Source organism: Macrotis lagotis, chromosome 5 (assembly GCF_037893015.1).
Source record: "Macrotis lagotis isolate mMagLag1 chromosome 5, bilby.v1.9.chrom.fasta, whole genome shotgun sequence".
Lineage (NCBI taxonomy): Eukaryota > Metazoa > Chordata > Mammalia > Peramelemorphia > Peramelidae > Macrotis > Macrotis lagotis.
In genome coordinates this window covers 180,600,476-180,622,985 of record NC_133662.1, presented here as the reverse complement: position 1 = coordinate 180,622,985, position 22,510 = coordinate 180,600,476, and the positions used below count along the sequence as shown (strand labels likewise).

The 22,510-nt window shown below is 34.0% G+C and overlaps 1 protein-coding gene across 1 annotated transcript in view; it reads right to left on the bottom strand.

Moving 5' to 3' along the window:
* Positions 1 to 22,510, bottom strand: part of PACRG (parkin coregulated) — a 569,883-nt gene that overhangs the window by 135,673 nt on the left and 411,700 nt on the right. The window lies entirely within an intron of this gene.

Sequence of the window (22,510 nt, the reverse complement as noted above, 5' to 3'; positions counted from 1 at the left end):
GTGTTGTAATTGCTGTTGTTATTAAATGCTTAGTAGGAAACTGGAGATTCAGTTTCTTGAATCTCCAGGACAGGAGCTGGAGTGAGAAAACAGGGATATGGGATAAGTGAAGCTATGACAATAATTGAGGTATAAGTTATAGACAAAAGGTTAAAGAATCAATGTCCATGGGGCAACTAGATGGCTTAGTGAAAAGAACACCAGTCCTGGAGTCAGGAGGACCTGAGTTCAAATCCTGCCTCAGATACTTAATAATTACCTAGCTATGTGACCTTGGGCAAGTCACTTAACCCCATTGCCTTGCAAAAAACTACTACTACTACTACTACTACTACTACTACTACTAATAATAATAATAATAATAATAAAATGCCACAATTGGCTTCAGAGGATAAATTCAATGAGCACTTTTAAGTGTTTTCTTTTTGCCAGGCAGGTATCCTGCTAGTCTTAAGTAATCAAAGAAAAAGATAATCAAAGAGATTTTCCCCTCAGGAAGTTTATTAAGACCAAATATAAACTATATAAGCTTATTTATTGGTGTCTCGTAGATTTGGCTGGGATTTGGTGACTTTCAAGAAATCAGTTTCAATAGGAGTGGTGAAAAGAACTAGATGAGAGGAACTTAGGGTAGAAGAAAATGGTGGTGGTAGGGAACAACTCTTATTTCCTAATAGTGACAATGAAGGTCAATTATGAGAATTTCATTTGGCACTAGCGCTATCCTTTCCATTTCTGGTGAATATTTCCTATCAAAATAATGTCTTAGTATGCATTGTTTAAGGAAAATATACATCTCTTAGGGATTTTCCTGTATGTGATCAATATTTATCACTAAAGGAAGAAAAGATAGTTATTCCCAAATGAAAAATCATTTTTTTTTTTGGTGCAGCAGTCACCTTTGATTTTTTTCGCTCCTTCTAACAGGTCCAACCTATCCAATCCTCACCATATCCAGAAAACTGTCGAGTTTTATTGATCTTTACTCCATGTCTCTCACTTTTATATCTTTTCTTCATTCACAAGAGCAACACTATAGTCTTAAAATCTTTTTTGACTACTGGAATAGTCAGTCTTCTGATTCATCACCTTGATCCCAGACCCTCTTCTCTTCAATCTCTTCTCTATTCAATTGCTAAAATATTCTTCCTAAGCTAAAAGTATGACCATTTCCTCCTTAGTGGCTTACCATTACCTAAAAGATAAAATATAAACTCTTTGGCTAGGCATAGATTCTTCTGCACCAATTTTCTAGCCACATTTCATACTATTCCCTTTCATCATCTTAGATGTTTCAGTCCAAATAGACAATTAGTAGTTTCCTGAACCAGACATTCTATCTCCCACCTTCGTGAATTCATTGGAGTCATTCCTTGTGACTGGAATGCACTCCTCCATTATCACTTTTTAGAATTGTGTCTCTCTTTAAGGCTCATCTCAAGAGTCCCTTTTCTGGAGAGGATCCTGTCATTCCCAATCCTAGCCCTCCCTCTCCAGCTATCAGTACTCTCTGCCTCCTCAATTTTCTTTGTGAAGTATATTTATTTCTACTGAATCTATCTCTAATAACATACCAGGGGGCAGGAAGTGATTTTTTCCCCCCTCTTTGTATCTGTAGAGCTTAGCACTCTCACCTGTAGGAGAAGTTCTTCACTTGTTGAATTGTTTCTAAACTGAAAGTAAGTGGTTTCCCTCGGGAAATTCTAGACCAGGACACCATAAACACAGATACTGGAGATTCAAAAAAAGCTATTCTGATATCAACACTGCAGTGAGTTGTCCTGTGTAATATTTTATTTATTTATTTTTTTTGTAATTTATGGACTACTTGCTGCCTGTCTCATCACTTTCTCCAAATTCATTCGGCTGCTAAGGTCTGTTGATTTTACCTTTATAATATTTCTGATATATGTCTCCACTTCTCCTCTAACATAGGCATCAACCCGATTCCTTATGACCTCACACCTGGGCAATTGAAGTTGGTTAGTCTTTTTTATTCCAGTTCATCTACCACTCAACATCAAATTGACCATAAAGCTTAAGTCTGACCATACCACCTTGTTCCCTCACCCCACCCAATGAATTTCTAGGGCTCCCTATCATTTTCAAGATCAATTATAAAATCCTGTGTTCTTATAAAGATAAGCCTTTCTGCACATACCCTAAAATAAGACATTCCATTTCCCATCTCGGGGCATTTTCAGTACTTATCCCATTCCTGGAATACTCTTCCTCCTGGCTTTCCTGGATTCCTTCAATTTCTAGCTAAAATCCTATCTTCAACAAGTCTTTCTCCCTTAGTTTTAGTGCCTTCTCTCTGTTGAGTACTGCCAATTTATCCTATATATAACTTGTTTGTACATACTTGTCTGCATGTTGTCATCCACATTAGACTGAGTTTTTGAGAGCAGTGATTATCTTTTGCCTTTCTATTTCCAGCAATTAATACAGTACCTGGCAGGTACCTTAATAAATGTTTATTGTCTGACTATTTATAGGTCTTTGAAAACAAAGCACACATGATATTTATAGAACATATTTTAGAAAGGTCAATGATAGTAATAGAAAAGGAAAAACAAAGTTAGAATGAGGAGACACAGAGGTAGAGGATTCAGGAACCAGAGCATCATGGAAAGCAGAAATGATGTGGAGTTTAAATCTCCCATTTATACAGTTAAGTTTTACAAAACACTTAATTTCCTGACAATAACCCCATGAAAAAGATAATACAAGTTTTATTATTCTCATTTTACAGATGAGGAAACTAAAGTTCAGATATTCTGATATGTTTTGCTGCACTCAGAGAGTTAATCATTATCTTAGTATTGGAATTAGGATTTAAACACCGGTTTTTGACTCCAAGTCCTACTCTTTTTCATCACATGACCTTATCTATTTATTCAAACTCTGACCTGTTAGCTGCCTGATTTCTTACTATTCAAGTATGCATGCTTTATTCTTCATGATTAATGATTATACTTTTAAAACACATGTGGAGTGGAAGGCAGATGCTTATGTCTTTCAAAAAAAGCTGCTGTTCATTTTTTTTAAATCAACTAAGCAATTCCAACATGAAAAACATGCCATCCCTCTGTGTGTGTGTGTGTATGTACACATATGCCAAATATGTTGTAAACTCCCAATACACTCAATCCATCTGAAAGGACAGCTGGTAATTAGGAACCCTGTCAAATACAAGACCTTTATTTGATGGGTGGGATATAAGTGCCCATAACCGTACTAGCAATATACAACAAAAGCTAGCTGCATAATAAGAAGTATTGGGAAGGAAAGAAAAAGAGAGAAAGAAGGAAAGAAAAGTAAAAGAATGTAAAGGGATGGGAAAGAAAGAAAAGAGAAACAGAGAAAGGAAGAAAAGGAAGAAAGAAAAAGAAAAGAAAACTACTTTCAGGATATTCAAAGTATCTAGGATGAAATAGTATTCCTCAATTTGTTTTGAGATTTGATGGCATTATTTACTTTGAGTCATGGCGAGTGGACTAGATTTCTAGTGACCCAACTTTTTATGTTTTAGAACTAAAGAGAAATTTTGGAACCCTTTAAATTAAATTTAGCTACTTCATTCACTAAAGACCAATGTATATGATGTGATTTCATACCATCAGGTCTAATAGCTGTACAATCATCCTTCTCAAGAAAGGAAAGTTGCAACTCTTGACTTAAAAAAGGAGAACTTATTTAGACAGAAAATGCAATGCATTTCACAGATGGTCCTGTATGTTGTTATCTGATTTGTCATGTAAAGACTTTGAAGAGATGTTTTATTGACCTGAGTTGGATTTGAATAAATTTTCTATTCTATATTTACTTTTCAAACAATTATTGAATTCCCATTTAAAAATTCCATTTTAAATAATTTCATGAAGAGTTGGACACAATTGAAAACACCTGAACAACAACAAATACATGTTTGTATGTATACATGTGTGTATGAATGGAGAGTAGCATATTTGTATATATAGACATTTTAAAACTCTTTCTTGCATATACTGGGAGAGAGAAAACTGTAGCTAAGATATAGAACCCGACCTCAAATAGTTTTTAAGCAGGTATACAGATGTACATAGAGCTGATTCAAATATGATGGCCATAAACCCAAGAGATCATTCTCACTAGCTCTTCCTCTGAGGGTAGGGAGAAGGACCAGAAAGAACGCTTTCCTAAACAATGTCTTACAACTTGATCAGGGGCTATCTTTCCCCAAGAGCTCTGGCTTGAGATTCTTAAAGTATCAATTTTCAATTGCCTCATTGTTTATTTTCTGCAATTTTGACTTTAGAAAAGAATGTGAAGACTACTGTTGCAAGCACTAGCCCTGATCTTTAATCTCTAAGTGTAGCCTAATTTAAAAAAATCTTCCAATGGTTTAAAGAAAGTCTTTTTTAGCCACTTGTAAATAGAATGTTTTGACAGCCATATAGTTCTTTTTAACAAAATAGAATGGTGTGTTTTAAAATTTTTGAAAACATTTGAAAACTTTTATGTATAGCACCTAGTCAATTAAAATGAATACTCATTTAAAACCACTAAATTTATATGTTCATTATACTGATGATGCATTTGATTCTATTTCTTACACACATTTCATTTGAATAATAAATCTTTTATGTGCCTATACCAAGTAGCATATCAGTAGTATAAATCAGAGAAATAAGAAGGTCCTGTTCCATTTATATACAGGTTTTGTAGAAAGGTTTGTGAAGTAGATACTAGCAAGAAATCTAGAACAGTTGGCAAAATGAGATCCCAGGAGCTAAAAGGGGTTTGTCAAATCCTTTCCACAACAGCTAATCCTATGACAGCCATGTGGTCCATAAAGCTACAGATGCCTGCACCTGTCCCAAACTTGACAAATGTTGCTAATAGTAGACCACATGAAACAAGAGAGATATCTAAACTCTGGAGAAGTTAGAATGCAAACACGGAGTTTACATGAAAAATTAGATTTTACATACCTATGAATGGATGTTAACTAAATAAATGTTCTATATACTGCATGTTTCTAAATATAACTATACATATCACTAAGGATACAAAGAAACCAACCAAAATTATTAGTTTATTCTTAATGGTGTGTCCTGAAAAGCAAAGTTGTTTTTTTTTTTTTTAAAGAAATGCAAGAAAGAACTATGACATTTTAGGGTTGGTAAAAAGCCACAGACGTGGCTAGAAAAAAAAATCATTAAAATGTTTGACAAAAGAGCTGTGATGAAAGATAAAGGACATAGTATTTATACTGAAAAACCAAAGGGTGAACACAGACCATCCCTTAGTCCCACATTTTCAACTATGTGTGCAATGATTACAGTTATAAAACAATGGGTACTGTGTCAGCATCAAGCAAAACAAATAGGTCTTTTTCTGAAAGTATCTGTAGGAAGAACACACAAATGAGTCAACAAGGGAGCTGAAATAACCCTTGCATTCTTTGCAGAAATGATACTTTTAAAGTTCATTAAGCAAAAATGTTGGTATTTTTTTTTTCCACCGGGCATTTTCTTTTTCCTTTGTTCACCATGGAGTTTTTCCAGCCATGCACCTGGCTTGACCAGCAGTCAGCGAGATTCTGAGGATTCTCCCTGTTTTATGGATTGGAACCCCTTGTGCCCCTGCAGACAGCTGCACCGCTGGGCTATTTCTTTAACTGGCAAAGTGAGCATGTGATGTCTTCTGCCAGTGTCAATTAGAGATGTGTTAGGGAAGGCGCTCAGTATGAATGCTCTTCTGCCAGAGGACCATGGGACTTTATATTAACCTATGCTCAGGTAATACTTCTCCCCCCACCCTTCCAAGATGATCATTTGATAATAATAATAAAGGAAAAATTTGTCTAATCAACTAAATAATGGATTTCTTCTTCCGAATGTTCCAGACTACTACAGAAAGATTTTATAGACAATATACATTCATGCTATATATAAAATATATACATATATATGCAAATATATCATACATACACATTATCAATGTCTGATATATATATCATAGATACACATACAGATGTATATGTAGACTGTGAAAGACAGAGACAGAGTTAATTTAGGAAATAAATGGTTTTGGGGCAGCTAGGTGGCACAGTGGATAGAGCACTGGTCCTGGAGTCAGGAATACCTGAGTTCAAATCCGGCCTCAGACACTTAATAATTACCCAGCTGTGTGGCCGTGGGCAAGCCACTTAACCCCACTGCCTTGCAAAAAAAAAAAAACCAACTAAAAACAAAGAGTACAAGGAAATAAATTGTTTTGTGTAAAGTAGTACTCAAGCACGGGATAAATGTCAACTACTACATAGAAACAGAATTAGGTATTAGGATTGTGAAAGATAAAGATGAAAATAGTCTTTCAAACAACAGAATGGAAGAGATTTTATAGCTTATAAAATCTACTACTTTCTTTTCACTTTTTGAAATATACTGATCAACAGGTAACTGTAGAAAATGTACTTGTTTTAGTTGTTTTTAAAGCCAGATGTCTTTTGCCCACAGTTGAATCTTCAGAGCTGACCTTTTCTCTAAAAGGATCCAAAGAAGCTTTTCCCTAGGCCTCCTATCCTCCCCAGCCTTCCCAGTCCCTCCCCCAATGCCATTCTCCTTTCATCTTATGCTCTATCTGACCCTTTAACTATAATCAGAGTAAAGAGGATTTCAAATACATAATTTCTAGCTTCTCTAAAGGAAAGGAATAAAAATCTTAGAAGAAACTTCATCCTTAAAAATCTCTTATTTTTTTTTGTTGAAAACTTGAGATCATTATCATATGGATGTTTACTATACAGAATCCCGTGCTTTGGTTTCTATTTACTTAAAAGGCAGCTTTGCCTTACCTACAGTTAGCATTGCTTCTATATTCAAATGTTGCCTTAAGAAACAGATTTTTGCTTTCTTCTGAATTAAGGACAATTTTCTATTTTTAATTTTTTTTAGTGAAAAGTTTTCATCTTTGACTTTGCAGAAAAGTTAAATGCTTGGATGGTTATAGTGTCTAGCTTAGAATTTATTAAACATACATTTAAAATATTTTTAAAGCATTTAGGGAAATTTTCTGTAGTAGAACTTCTTATGGTTACTGTGAATCCAAAAGTTAAAAAGATAAAAGCTTACTAATTGATCACTAGTAGGTAAGGTACATAACTTAGATACTTAACTCCTTAAAGAATAAAAATCCAGAAGAAAAAACAGATATGAGGTGGGATGGCAAAATTTCTATTTTGTGGGCTTCTTGATGAGTGACCCACAATGTGGTTTAGGACAGGGCCCAGCTCATCATAATCACTGAATAAAAACTTGACTGAGGAAGGCTCATCAGCTTCATGAATTCTTGACTTAGTTCCCTACAGTCCTAGCTTCCCCACCAACCTCCAAAGTATATTGACTCTGGTGCTTCCAGAAACTCAAACAAGAAATGAGCAAGTGTGCCCAAGAACTTAACAGGAAAAGCAATAGCAAGTCAGTTACAAATGCAATATTTGAAGGAATAATCAGTAAATAGTATTTTATCTTAAAAATGGTAGGATTTTCCAGGGTCTAATGTTAAATTCCTTAACACTGCATTGGGAGTAACTGAATCCCCAGTGATGGTAGAAAAGGATGGATTCAAGTTCACCTTTCAAAACTCCTTTCCATCTGTTTGAAAAGAAATGCACGTGAATTTGGCTTTTTAGAACTGAACTTTTCTTATAAAGAGTAAAATGGATTATGTTGCTGCTCCATATGAAAGATATAACGGCGAGCCCGGTACTCTGTGAACTGAAAGAATTCATCGATGTACTGATGACAACAGAAACCTGGCTGTAACATTCAGTCTTTGAAAGCTACCAGATAACAAATGAGTGGGGCATAAGAGATCTAGCTGAATTCTGTAAATATCCAATATACTATATTAATAATCACCTTGTCACTGATATACAATTTCTTTTTGATCCACAGATCTTGGAGATATCATCACATTCTTCAAACCAGCCAAATGCCCACTTATAGACTTGTATTTCATAAAACTAGAATCTGCCATTATTGGGTTATGCATTTATAAGCAAACCTGTTATCAGTTCATCTTGTACTTCACCTGACCAAAGCAAAATTTTATCAAAGGTAGAAATGAGTGCTAGCATTGATATTTGCTTAATCATATTAAAAAGGGAATGCTCCTGAGTAATAAATTTCACTTTAATTTCTTCCGGGCAAAACTTTCTGTACAATATTATTTCTGTTTAACATCTCCTTCAGTTATCTTAGATTATTGTGAAAATATCCTCTCGTGTTCAAGTAGCCTAAGACCTTTAGGATCTATATTTCAAAGAATTCTGAGATGTAGTCTTCTTTTGGGCAAGGGCACACATGAAAGAAAGTATTCAAACTCTGACAGGAATTTCTTTATTATTCCTAATAAATGGCAACATTTGTATAGTTCTTGGAAAGAGTCCAGGCATTGTCCCTCCTTGTATAAAGGAATCGCTTCCCCACCAAGGAGCTGTATCTGGATGGACAATGACAGCTGTTTTTCAGTTTGTGACTATAATGGGCAGCAACAGCCTAGCACAGGAAATTAACTCAGCATTGCAACTTCTAAAGAAATCTGGCAACAGAAAATACAACAATTATGAAAATCGGACAAAGCATGAGGAACTATATTGAAAAAATATATGACCAAGATGATTCTTTACTTAATTAGTTACTCCTATTGCTCTAATGAGAAGGCCTAATATTCTTACCAAAAAGGGAAGGACTCCTGAATAGGCAATGCTTGAGTTTATATACATAAAGATAGAAAGAAGTGTGTCTTATGAAATGAGCAATGAACACTGAATATAGAATCAGGGACCTGGGATTCAAATTCCAATTCTAAAACTTACTAGCAAAGTTGACTTGTGCCTCAGTCTTCCTGAGCAGTCATTTCTAGCTTTGAAAATGGAGATGATGATTTTTATATAATCTCAAAGGGCTGTTAGGAGGATCAGGGAGAGCAATTTTGTAGAGTCCTTTGTGAATTGTAAAGCGCCATATAAATGGTGAATTTAATATATCTATTATAAATATATATAAGAATTGCTATTACTGTTCTTTTTTTCTTATTAGAGAAAACATAAATTTCTCTTGATAGCTTTCTGAATAGTGTCTTCAATACTCTGGGAGAATTTGGGGATCCTGCTAGAAGTGTTCTTTGTGCCATTCTCTTCCCCAGTTAGTTATGGGGGAATAGGGAGACCCACATCAGTAACCTGGGGGCTTCATAGAATCCCATATTTCAACTTTTCTGAGATAGGAGCAGATCTCTCAAACTATTGCCTTGGATCAGGGTTGAAATAATAGAAGAAAGGAGAGAGTGACTAGCATCTTCTAAAATTAATGAATATTCTGTTACTAGCTGAATGAGTGGTTATAGGGTCATAGATTTTCCCATAAGTATCAAGTCAACTAACTGAACAACCAATTTAAAAGGACACTAGCCTGCCAGATGCTGATAGATAGCCTGGTCAGTCACTGATATCAATATAAAGTCACTTAGTTTCTATGGAACTCAGTTTCTTGATTTATAAAATGATGGAGCTAGATTACATGTTCATGAAGATTCTTTCTAGCTCTAGACCTATGATTCATCCTGTCATTCCATGATATCCCATGAGTCTAAAATTATTTCAAGCATTCCATTAAAGATTTAATATATATATATGTATATGTAAATATTTATTTCTGATTTTGGCATTTGTTAAGTTGACTCAAGGTAGTCCTTGCAGGGATACTGATTCTTTTCCCTTTTCCTCCTCCTCCTCTTGATTTTACTATGTTATTTCTGTTTTTTTTTTTCATATTTGTATTCCTGGAGTTAGCTTTTACTCTTTTGTCTTCCTAACCTTGAATATTTTATCAGTTGCCAAAACTATTGATTGTATCTTCACCACACTTATTATACCTGTCATCTCATTTCTATTCCCATTGCCACTACACTGGTTTTGGCCATTGATATTATCCATTTGGAATTATCCAATAGTATTATTCTTCCTCTGGAATAATACCTTTCCTGTTGTTGTTCAGTTGCTTCAGTTGTGTCCAATTTTTTATTACCCCATTTGAAGTTTTCCTGGCAAAGATACAGTAGAGGTTTGCCATTTCATTCTTCAGTTCATTTTACAGAAAAGGAAACTGAAGCAAGCATGGTTCAGTGACTTGCCCAGAGTGATACAACTAATAATTTTCTGATGCCAGATTTGAACTCAGGGAGATGTTTCTTCATGATTTTAGGTGTGGCAGTCTATTCATTGTATCAACTAGTTGCCTTTTTTTTTAGATCCTTCAATGTCTATAAATGATTTTCTTCCAGCTCTCTCATAGCACTCTAATGTCTTTTATAATTTAATATTATGTATTATAAGTATCTATGTAGCTTTCTCCCTCCTCTACTAGACTGAAGCTACTTGAAAGTGAGAATCCCATCTTAGGGAATCTTTTTATTTCTCCCTGCAATTAGAGTGGTGCTATGTGCATTAATTGGCCCTTTTAATTTGTTGCATTGTATTGAATCCAGCATTTTGATTTGTGCCCATCTCCATGGCAGCAAAACAAAATGTGCTAAGTAGCAGAAAAAAAAGATTCTGTAAATGGACTCATTTACATATTTAAGATGTTTGATATTAAGTGGTCCTGCTCCCACTACTGTGAAGCAGAAAAGTGTAGCAATAGAAGGAAAATTGTAAAGTATTGTGTTTTAAAAAAGCCATTTACCAAGAGGAAGTGATACAAATTCAAATAGTACGATCATAGGATAATATATTTTGAATTGGAAAAACCCTTTAGAAATCATTCAGTCCAACACTTCATTTTACATATAAGCAGACTGAGGTCTAGTTAGGCTAAGTGACTTGTCCAAGATTACATGGCTGGTAATAATAATATTATCAATAGTAATTAATTTTTTAAATAATCTTTTTAAGGTTTACAGAGTACTCTGTATATGTTAACTCATCTGATCTTGCTGTAGTAAAGGAAATTAAGGAAAAACAAATTAAATGACTTGTTCACTGTCACATTGAAAAAGACCAAAACGACGTCACTATGGTAGAGACAAGTAGTTGTGTGTCCAACTGTGGCTGATCAGACCAATATGAGTTTGGAATCTCTACCACCAGTCGGCTCCAAATGGTCCAAATGTGACTACCTAGGTTCTCTAAATCAGCACCTCTCATGTTTCTTTTGAGCTGCTTTTTATTCTGCCAAGCTCATAGGGCATAGCATCCTCTCTGATGAGGGCACGCCATGTTGGATGGTCCTATCCAGTGTTTTCTATGCTGGACAGTCAATTCTCAAATCCTTAAGAACTCTTCAGTGTCCTTGTATCACATTTTCTGATCCTCTTGTGAGAGCTTTGCCCTGTGTGAGTTCTCCATAAAATAGTCTTTCTGGTAAGCATATTTTGGCATTTTAACATATCCAGCCCATTGTAGTTGAACTCCCTGTAGTAATGTTGGAATGCTAGGCAATTTAGCTTGAGAAAGGACCTCAGTGTCTGGTATCTTCTCTCCTGCCAGGTGATCTTCAGAATCTTCTTAAGACAATTTAAATGGAAGTGACTCAGTTTCCTGACTTGGCACTGGTAGACAATCCTGGTTTCACAGGCATATAAGCAATGAGGTCAGCACAATGACCCTGTAGACCTTCAGGTTGGTAGTCAGTCTAATACCTCATCTCTCCCAGACTTTCTTTTGGAGCCTCCAAAAAATGTGGAGCTAGCCCTGGCAATATGAGTGTCAACCTCATTGTCAATGTGTACCTCCCTGGAAAGGATGTTGCCAGGTATGTGAACTTGTCCATAATACTCGGAACTTCTCTATTTGCTGTAATTGATGGTTCCATATATGGATGTTGTGGTGCTGGCTGACGGAGCTCACCTGTGTTTTTTTGGTGTTGGTTGATTGTTGGGTCAAAATTAGCACAAACAACAGAGAATTGTATTGGGAGAAGGTTTCAAACTCAGACTTTCTGACTCTAAATTCTGTGTTCTATTCTCTTCCATCTTACTGTTCTTAAGTAGAAGACTTAGTATTTGAATTTATGCTTCATAGTTCTTAAAACAATGCTTAGATGTACCCATACTCAGTATGAAAACCATTAAGCTTGTTTTTATAGGGGAAAAAACCCTACAAAACTATTAAAAGATATGTAAAAGTCCTAGTTCTAAGAGGGGTCTTCTCTTCCACAGGGGTCTGAGCCTTCCAAGGAGCAACATTTGGATTTCTTTGGAACATCAAGTGGCTATGAATTACATTCAGGCAAGCATCTTGGGAAGTCTCTTATTTTTCAATTAAAAGTTATATGTTGCTATCACTAGCCTTGAGCTACAACGCCTTGTATGTAGTAGCTACTTAATAAAAGTTTGTATAATTAAATTAAAATGGAGCAAGTAATCAAATATAAAAGATGCCAGAGAAGAGACTGTATTAATAAGAAAAAAGGAAAACTCCTAGAAAATATCACCATAAATGCATCTTATTTTTCCTGGTCTGTTTACACAAATATTTCATAGTTATCATGCCATTGTCAGAATCAGAATCAGAATCATCATCAGCATCATCATATATCAAATTTATGTGCAGATTTTTATTCCCAATTAACATAGGAAACTAAGGCTTAGATTGACTTGTAATGATAGAAATGGGACTCAGACCCAGATAGTCTGACATCAAGCTCAGAGCATCTTTTGGTGGTTCCTCTGCTTCAGTCTTCTTTTCTTTTCGCTTCCTTCTGCTTTTATTTTAACGATACTTCACCTTACTCAAATTTATTTAGGGTCTGCTTATATATGAGGCTGTGCTAAGTGATGTATAGGGATTCAGAGTCAGCAATAATCCAGGATATACTGATATGTGATAAGGGATCAAGGACAAAGAAATAATAAAGATACAGAAAATGGAATAATAAATGCTAAGCGTATATTTGAAGAGTGAAATCAAGTTTTGCATGTAAAAGATTAGAAGATAGTAGTAAAATCATGAATTCTGTGAAATATGTCATGAATTGTCTCTCTTCAGTACTTAGTAAATCATTAATAAATACTTCACAGTGTTAACAGATTCTCAGTGGTGGAAGGAACCTCAGAGGTCACTAATCTCTTCTTGTTCCTGAATAATATTCTCTACAAAATCTCCAACAAACTTTATTATTTGTCTGGAGACCACTAGTGAAGGCACTACTTTTCTATTATTTTCTATTGTATTGCTTTAAGTACTTTTTTAGAAGTTTTTCATTATTTTGAATTATTTTTAGCTCCCTCTGTCAATGAGTTGAATTGAACTGAATTTAATTAAAGGAAATTATCATTTATGGGGCAGAGAGACTATGGGGTTTGAGGGGAAATTATTGTAGTTTGTTCTTCACAAAACCACATTAAGTTGCTTTCAATTGTTTTGTTTTCTTCTAGTTGACTGCAAATTCCTCATTTGTCCTAGTAACTTTCCAGCTATCAAGGTTAGACTGACTAGTATGTAATTACCAAGGCCATTCTATCTAACAGATAACTCTGCCATTGACCTTTTTTTTTTTTAATCAAGAAGAACTCTTATCCTCCATGATGTCTCAAAACAGGAATGGTCAATGGTTCTATGATGCCACCCACTGATTTCTTAGATAATGTGGATGAATTTTATCAAGGTCTACTGATTTGCAATATGCACTTTCCCCAAAATCATCTTCAACTTAAATTATCCCATAATTATGTATTTGGGGAATGATACTCTTTGAAATCATAGGACTAAATACTTCAGTTCCCTGTTGACTGTGTGTTCTTTTATTTATTTATTTTTCATGATCAAATATTTAGTTTTTTCTATCTTTTACCTACCCACTTTTTTCCCTGAGAGAAGAACCATTGTAATAAATGTTAAGCAAAATAAATGCCCTTTAACATGATAAAATGAATATTAGTTTCTTACTTCCTCTGGAACAATTATCAAAGTTCTTAAGTCCTTGTATAAACTATGCCTCCGATTCTGCTTTTACCCCTGCATCAATTTCAACTATGTCTTCCAGGTTTCTCTAAAATAAACTCTTCATTTCTTACAACCAAACACTATTACTTTACATTTATTTATCATAAATTGTTCTACTAGTCTCCAAAGTATTGAAGGCCATCTTTATTTCTAGTTCTTTACTACTACAAAAAGAGCCATTAAAAATATGTTTGTACAGAGGTTCTTTTATTCTTTTAATTTTTTTGGGGGGGTCCAAGTGTAATAGTTTTTATTGAATATTAGAAAATAGTAGTCACTGTTTAAAAAAAAATATACACAGTTTAGTGACTTTGGGGACAAAACCCCAAATTGCTTTCCAGAATGTCTGGATCAGTTCTCTATGGGTACTTTTATAACAAGGCTTCCATTACCTTTTTAAAGTTCCATTTTCTATCCTAAACAAGGCTTGTTTTAGATTATAAATCATGTCAATTCTATAAATCATGTCTATTCTTCCATAATAATAATAGTAGAAATGAATGCAACATTAACAACCTTATTAATTTTCCTTTCCTTTCTATTGGGGGACAAAATTTTCTCTCCTACCAAATATGAATGATGACATTTTTAATTCTTTTCTTATTCTTTGCCAAGTTAATTGTATCACCTTTCTGGCTTTAGCCTTCTTAACCTTGTAGGGATGATGTAATTTTTAAAAATACTTCTTTTTTAGTGATCTCACTAATTTCTACTATTTGTAGCAATCTCAATTCACCCTTCAGTTATAAAGTTGTGAGTCTGATTAAGTAGATTTCATTAAATCATTTATTCTCTTGAGTGCTATATGGGATAGTTTGCTAGTAAGTCCACAAAATTATCTTTTGAAGAAACCCACCTTTCTTTGATGTATTTATTTATTGTCTTTTGGGCTCACTTTACAATGGGCCCTTCACACTACTGTATCACAATCTTGTAAAAGGTTGCTTTCATTAGCAAGCAGAGTTTTCTCCTTTCTTCTTCTTTTGGAGCTAATTATGTGAGATTCTGTAGCTAGAAACATGTTCAATAATAGTTTTGAATGAATATACTATTGGGATTTTCTTAGAATCTTAAGAATCATGGCATATGTAATCTTACATAACTAATATATAAATATATATGTATATATGTATATATATATATACATATATACATAAAACATTTGTAACTGCATGGTAGTTTAGGTCTGTCTTTAAGTCCTTCCTCTTTTTTAGTAATTTTGATCAAGCTTTTGGCAATTATCAATGCAAAACACTGCTTAGATTATTTTTTAATAATTATTTAGATCTTATAATTTCTTATTAGGGTTTTCCTTTTAGCTGTTTAAAAACAAGATATTCTGCTTCAACCTATTCTGCTTCAACCCATTGGACTTTATCCTTTAGAAACCTTTTTATTAGTGAATCCAGAATTAGTGGTGTACAGGACAGTAAAAAGAAAAGTAAATATGGAGAACTTAGTTGTTGATCCTGGCTTGGCAAACGATGACTTTATCTAATATCCTAGGCAAATCTCTATGCCTCTATTAATCTCATTTTTCTCCCCTGTAAAAGGAGAACATGGGACAAGGCAGAGTTTCTTTTCAACTCTAAAGTTGAAAATTTTATGATCTATCTAGCTATATCTATATTATCTATAACTTCTATGTTCACATACATTCAATGCAGCATATATCTGTTTGTATTTACATACATAGATCATAAACTTCTCAGTTTTAGAGACATATGTACAAGTATATATATATATATTATATACAAATTTATATAGGACTTTGTATGGTCTAGAATATTTGATGCAGATCTATGATGTCTCTGGAACAGTAAAATCTCTGGTGAGGAAAGTTCCTATAAAGCAAAACTGAAACTGTTATACACATTATAGCTTTTGGGTTTTGCCACTGAGAGCCTAAGTGATTTGTCTTATATCTCAGAGGAAATTCTTGAACCTAGGTCTTTCTGACTCTCAAACCCCTTTCTATCCACTATGTGATACTCCATCCTAGAGAATTAATGGAGCAATTTATATGAATCACTTCTTGGACACCTGAATAATCTAAATTAAATGCAAAATCTGACTTTACAGTTCCCAATTACTATATGTTCCTTTATCTGTGAGTCCTACACATTAGCACTAGAGCTAATTTCTTAAGAGACTAGGAATGAGAAGCTACATTTAGACATTGATTTTGTCTTTTGTTGGTAGGTTAAGGCTAATTTAAAAGGATGGAGAGGAGATTCTATTTTCAATTGGCTGGAGTTCAATAAGAATATAATAAAACACTGTTACAGCAAACTCTTTCACAGTGAAATTCTGGCAAAGCTAAATCTAATTCCTTTCATTGTGCTCCAATATAGCCAAAATACTGTTATAGTGAATTAGGCACCCATTAGAGTGACAAGTCTCCTAGAGCACAAGGATTTTTCAATATTTTATTTTAAACTAAATCAACAGCATTTCATTGCTCTGAATTAAGAACAGAGAAAGAAAGTATTTCATAATAAAATCAATAAAGGACATGCAATTTCATTACAGCTATATTTTTGGTATGAGTCTGTATTTTCCTAATTTCAGAAACATTTGATCATTTTAGGCATAGGAAATTTTGCTTCATTTAATTATTTGTGGAGTGAAAGCTTGTAATTCTCCAGTAAGGCCCACTGATTAAGCTAAAAATCCTAGAGGAAAGAGGGCACTAAAAGATATTTTCTCAGATATCAGGCAAGAGTTACAGTTGGTATTTCTATTTGTATTAATCCATATGTCTTCCATTATTGTTTAACCCATTAGTGGAAGTAGCTGACAATTTTCCCTAAATAGTTTTTAGGAAGGCTTAAGGATATTGCTATTGTAAGTAGTGCCCTATATATTAATCAATGGCATTTTGTATGTTATTCTTAAGTTAGTGTCATTTTCATTGTGTCATGGCCTGGTAAAACTTTGAGTGCATTTCTTATTTATGTACACTGGGTTTCGGAAGGAACTGAGGCTCTCAAGATCCTGGGAGACATGGTAAATAGATGCTGGGTGGTGTGGAGCCCAAGTAACTAAAGACTTGGGCAAGGTATCAAAGCTAATAAGTCTCAAAGACAGAATTTGAACTAAAGACTTGCTGACTCAGTGTTCATTAGTTTATCCCATTGTATAACTTCCCCATGATGAATTAATGGTCTTGGATCAAAATTAATCAAATTCTGAGGATGTTTAGGATAATATATAAAGTCTTTAGCCCTTGCATTTAAGACCTTCTCTCATCTCACCCCAACCTAATGATTGGTTTTTTTTTTTTACTGCTTTTCCACAGGAACCCTCAGCTCTAAGTCAACTAGTCTTCTCTTTGTTCCCTATGCATGACAAATTTATTCCTGCTTATTCACCTTTACTTATATTATTCATGCATTGTATGTATTCCCCACTCTGCTTCAGCTACTAAAATCCTACTGTTTTCTAAGACTTAACTGAAATTCTACATCCTCCAGGAAACTGACCCTGACCACTCTAAACTATAGTGATCTATCCTTCTCAAAATTAACATAACACTTAAGTGGTTTTTTTTATCACTATTTGGCACCAAATCATATTCAACCTTATGACATCATTTTTAATTGCCATATAATACATATTTTATCTGATTTTTCAAATATATATCTTGTCTCCTGAATTAAGACTATTGACCTAGAAATATACATTCATGTAGATGGTCTTCAATGTCTAGAACATGCTCTCTTCTGATCTTTGCCTACTCAAACCCATCTTTTCCTTAGGGTCCAGTTCAGGTGCCACCTTATCAATGAAGCCTTCCCTGTTTCTCCCTTCTCAGATTTCTTAAAGTACTTTCTTTTTGGAGATTCTTCTTGCCTCATTTCACTGTGTACTGAATTATAATATTTTGAAAATTCCCTTTTAAATTTCTAAGGAACATTAAATTTAACTTTAACTTTGTAACCTATATTTTAAGGTGAAGATTTTAAAACATTAATAATCATTTATTTTGAAAGATGATTCTCAAATTCTTCTGAGAGTATTAGTCCTAGAATAGCTGGAATTTATGTAATACTTTAAAATTTGAAAAAAAACACTTTATAGCCATTATCTCATTTGATCCTCACAACAATGCCAGAGTGACAGATTCTTTAAGTGTTCCCATTTTATAGGTGAGAAACTGAAGCTTCCAAGTTAAATCACTGGTGTTCTTGTTGTAAATCATTATAAGAGAACCTTATTTAAAATGAATATTAAGTTAAACACAATCAACAACCCCCACTCTGTGGTGCCATGATCCTGATTCTTTCTCTCCTTATTAAAACAATGTTTAGCAGTAGAAGAATCTATAATCTTTACTGATAGAAAAAAAATCCAAGATCATTGTTCTTAATTCAGAAGCAGAAAAAGCTATGAAAAAAGTAGACCTTTCTTTCTTCCTCCCCCTCACACCTCTCTCCCTGTCCCACCCAACATTCATCTCAACTAAGGAACACAAGAAAAGCTTTAAAACAGTTAAAAACTTTTATAGCAATTTTCATCCATCAAATGATTTTTATAAAGATTAGTTCTCAGAAAGAGACCAAAAAAGTAATTGTTTCACTGACTGTTGAAATGAGATTTCTCCCCTCTCAGGTGTACAAAGCAGCAAACTCTGCGCCTTACAAAGAGACACAATAAAAGAGTGGTTTGAAATAGTGGAACAAGTCTTTCTCTATTGAAATTAGAGGAGAAATTAAATAATTTGAGCACTGAGAATGTTCTTTAGTAACATAGAAAATCATCAAATCTTACTAAGTATCATAAAGTTTAAAAAATGTGAGTAGAATCTTTATTTCAAACTCTCCAAAAGGGGGGAAATTGTCAACTAAAAAGTTGGTCTAAAGAGAATTCCAAGGGTGTGGCTAAATCCTACTGGAACAAAATATACTATCTATTGAATCAGCAACATGATATATAATGTAATCCTTCTGGAGTTCTTTGGAAACTTTCCATTCAAATACTGACCAGGTTCAATCCAGATTATTATGATATGCACAGTACTTCTGAGAATATAAAGAAAAGGTCAGAAAGAAGATTGAATGTAAAGTTTGAGTGATTAATGCTGAGAAAATAAGGAAAATTATATCTCGAGACCACTAACTAATAATGAATCTCTGCTTCCCAGATCCTGCAATAATAAAATTATATCTTTAGAGAAGATTGGTCTGAGCCATTTTTGCCATATGAAATTCTCTACTTTCATTTCTTCCCTCTTCATTTACAATTCACTTGGTAAAGGAAATAATACTATTTGCAATTGTGAATTGATGGAGAGTTACCAAACAATGCATAGAGATAATCACAGAAGAGAAAAAGGAAAACTTTGTTTAGACAAAATCAAAAAAAGTTTTGCATAAACAAAACTAATGCAGTTAAAATTAGATGGGGGAAAATGAATTGAGAAAAAAAAAACAACCTTTGTGACATTTCTCAAGATCTCAAATCCAATTGTATAAGGAACTGATTCAAATATTAAATAAAATCAATTCTTTAATAGCTAAATGGATGAAGGATACAAAAAGAAAGTTTGCAAAGGAAAGTGGCTAAATTATCAATATCTTATGAAAAAGTGCTCCAAATCACTAGGTCAAGAAATGCAAATTAACATTGAGTTTCTGCCACATACCTATAAAATCAACAAAGATAATAAAATAAATAACAAGTATCCTAAAATAAGCACAGAAAATGACAATTGTTCAGAAAATAAGCACACTAATGCATTGTTAGTAATTGGAGTTCTGATTTGGTTTAGCCATTCTGAGAAAGTTTTCTCTTAGTATGATCCTAGTCATTCAACATTGTATGCACTTTGGTCCTGTGATACCATTTTTACACCTCAAAGATGTGTAAGATCAAAGAAAGGAGAAGGACTCATATATAAAAGCATATGTTTTTGTATATATGTGTACGTGCATTTGTATTTATTAGCTCTTTTGTTAAAATAAATTTTTAGAAACTAGGGAATGGGTCAATAAATTGTAGTAAATTAATGCAATGAAAATATAATTTTGCCATAAGAAAAAAAGAGATATTTTCAGACAATACTGGGAAGAATTACATGAATTGTTGCAGTAACTAGTACCAGAAAAATTATTTATACATTTATAACGATATCAAGGAAAAAACCTTGGAATACCTAAGATCTGTCCTCAATGTAATGATTAATCACAGTTCCAGAAAACTGATGATGAAGCATCCTGCTACTCATCTCAGAGAAGTGATGGACTCATGAAGAAGAATAAGACATACATTTTTAGACAAACTCAATATGGGAGTTTGTTTTACTTATCCATGCATATAGCTTAAAATAATTTTATTTTTCTTAGCTCTTTTTTAAAATTTGGAGTAGTTGGAAGGGGGATGCGAGTAGGATAGCTCCCTAAAAATACAAGGAAAAGAAAATAAAGAGATATTATTTTAATGCACAAAGAAAAGAGGAAGAAAGCCAGAATGAATCTCAGGCAACCAAGTCTGCTTGGACAGTTACATAATAAATCTATTACTTGTGTATTTTTAAAAATAAGATAACACAATAGAGATTTGCAATGTTGTACACAATCCTCTTTTTTTCTTTGTATATAGAAATGATCATTTTATTTAGCATTTGTTAAATTCTGAATTAAAAAATAATTTCATTTGATATTGTGAAAGTGAGTGAAGGGAGGATGACCAGAAATGATGCATAGCTATGACACAAATCTTGGGTGGATAAAAGCACTGAATTTGGAGTCAAAGAAATGGGGTTTCAATCACATCTATTAACTTTGAGACCTTGGGCAAATCATTTGAGCTCTTGGGATTTTGATTTGCTCATCTTTAAAGTAAGGAAGTTGGTCCAGATGGCCTTGGAGGTCCCATCCAACACTAGATTTAAGATGATATAAGGCAAGGAACACAGACTCTTAGAAAAGGACATCTGAAGTATCTAATCTATCCTAATCTGATTATCCGCTTATTTAGTTTTTTTGCTTTAAGACATCTAATGAAGGGAAAATCTTTACCTTTTAAGACAGCCCATTCTTGTTTTGGATGGACCTATGGAAAAAAACTATTCCTCTTCATCCAAAATTCCTAATTGGGTAAAATGGGGTAGCACAGTGGATAGAACACTGAACTGGAAAGCAGGAAGACTCATCTACAAGAATTAAAATCTGACTTCAGATACTTACTAGCTGTGTGACCCTGGACAAATCACTTAACCCTATTTGTCCAGTTTCCTCAACTTTAAAATGAACTAGAGAAGGAGATGAACCACACTAATATCTTTACAAAGGAAAACCCCAAATGTGATCAGAAAGAAGGAGAGGTTGGAAAGACAAGACAAGAACAGAACCATGAGAGACCTAGAAAACTAGCCCTTTGAAAACCTAGAAAAGAGAGAGTATCAGGGAAAAGAAGGTAATCAATAGCGTTTGCTGCAAGTAGGTAAAGGAGGAACAGACTTGAGAAAAGCCCTTCAGATTTGGCAATTAAGATAGGACCAATAACTTTGGAAAGGTCAATTTTAGTTGAATGATGAGAGATCAGAAACTAGAATGCCAAGGGTCATAGTATCACAGAGTTAGAGCTAGAGGGATATTAGAGGCCATTAAGTCAAATACCCTCATTTTACAGATGAGAAATCAGACATGGAGAGGTTAAGTGAGTCCTATGTATTCCAACAGGCCAAATAATCTGTTATACTAAACTGTGAAAAACATGCTCAGAAGTGAACACAATGGTATGAATGATGTAGAGTACTGTAAAACTATCTCTTCCCTCTGTTAATATTGTTTAAAATAGCATTTGTTTTTTTGAGGAATTCCCAGTACACCAAAACCCCTAATTCCTCAGATGAGTTGCTGGTCCAATCATGATTTTTCCCATCTTGTACTTATGAAACATGTGTAAGATATTAAATGTCTTCTCAAGAAAATTGTATCTTATAGTTTTGGTCCATGGATTTTGTCATCCCATGTTAGGATTCAAGCTTTGTGGCATCTGGACTTTTGATAATTATGCTGGTCATCCAGAGCATTGATAAAAATGTGAAGCTAAGGTACAGCTCCTAGGAGGACTCCACCACAGAACTCTTTCTAATGTAAGATAGGTCTTCTGTAACTCAACAGCAATAATTTTAGAGGGTCCAGACTTCTTTGATTGAATCAGTCAATCTCAAAGAGGCATGAACTAGGCTATGAACAAAGTCTGAACTACTTGATTGAGTCAATCAGCAAAAGGCCTAAACTAGCTGGGAACAATCAGTCAAAGGAAAAATGAAATGCTTTTGAGTCAATAAATGAAAAGAAATGATGTCACATAAGAAAGCTATGTTGAAGAATAGGTTATGCTCTATGGGATTATTAAAAACAGCAAGTTAGTATGGGATCCATGAATTCCAATGGAAGAACAAACAAGACATTTCAAGTAAGCCTCTGAAAGGGAATTTCTTTTATTTATTTTGAACTGTACAATTTTCCCCCTAATCTCGATTCCCTCCCTACACTCCCCAAA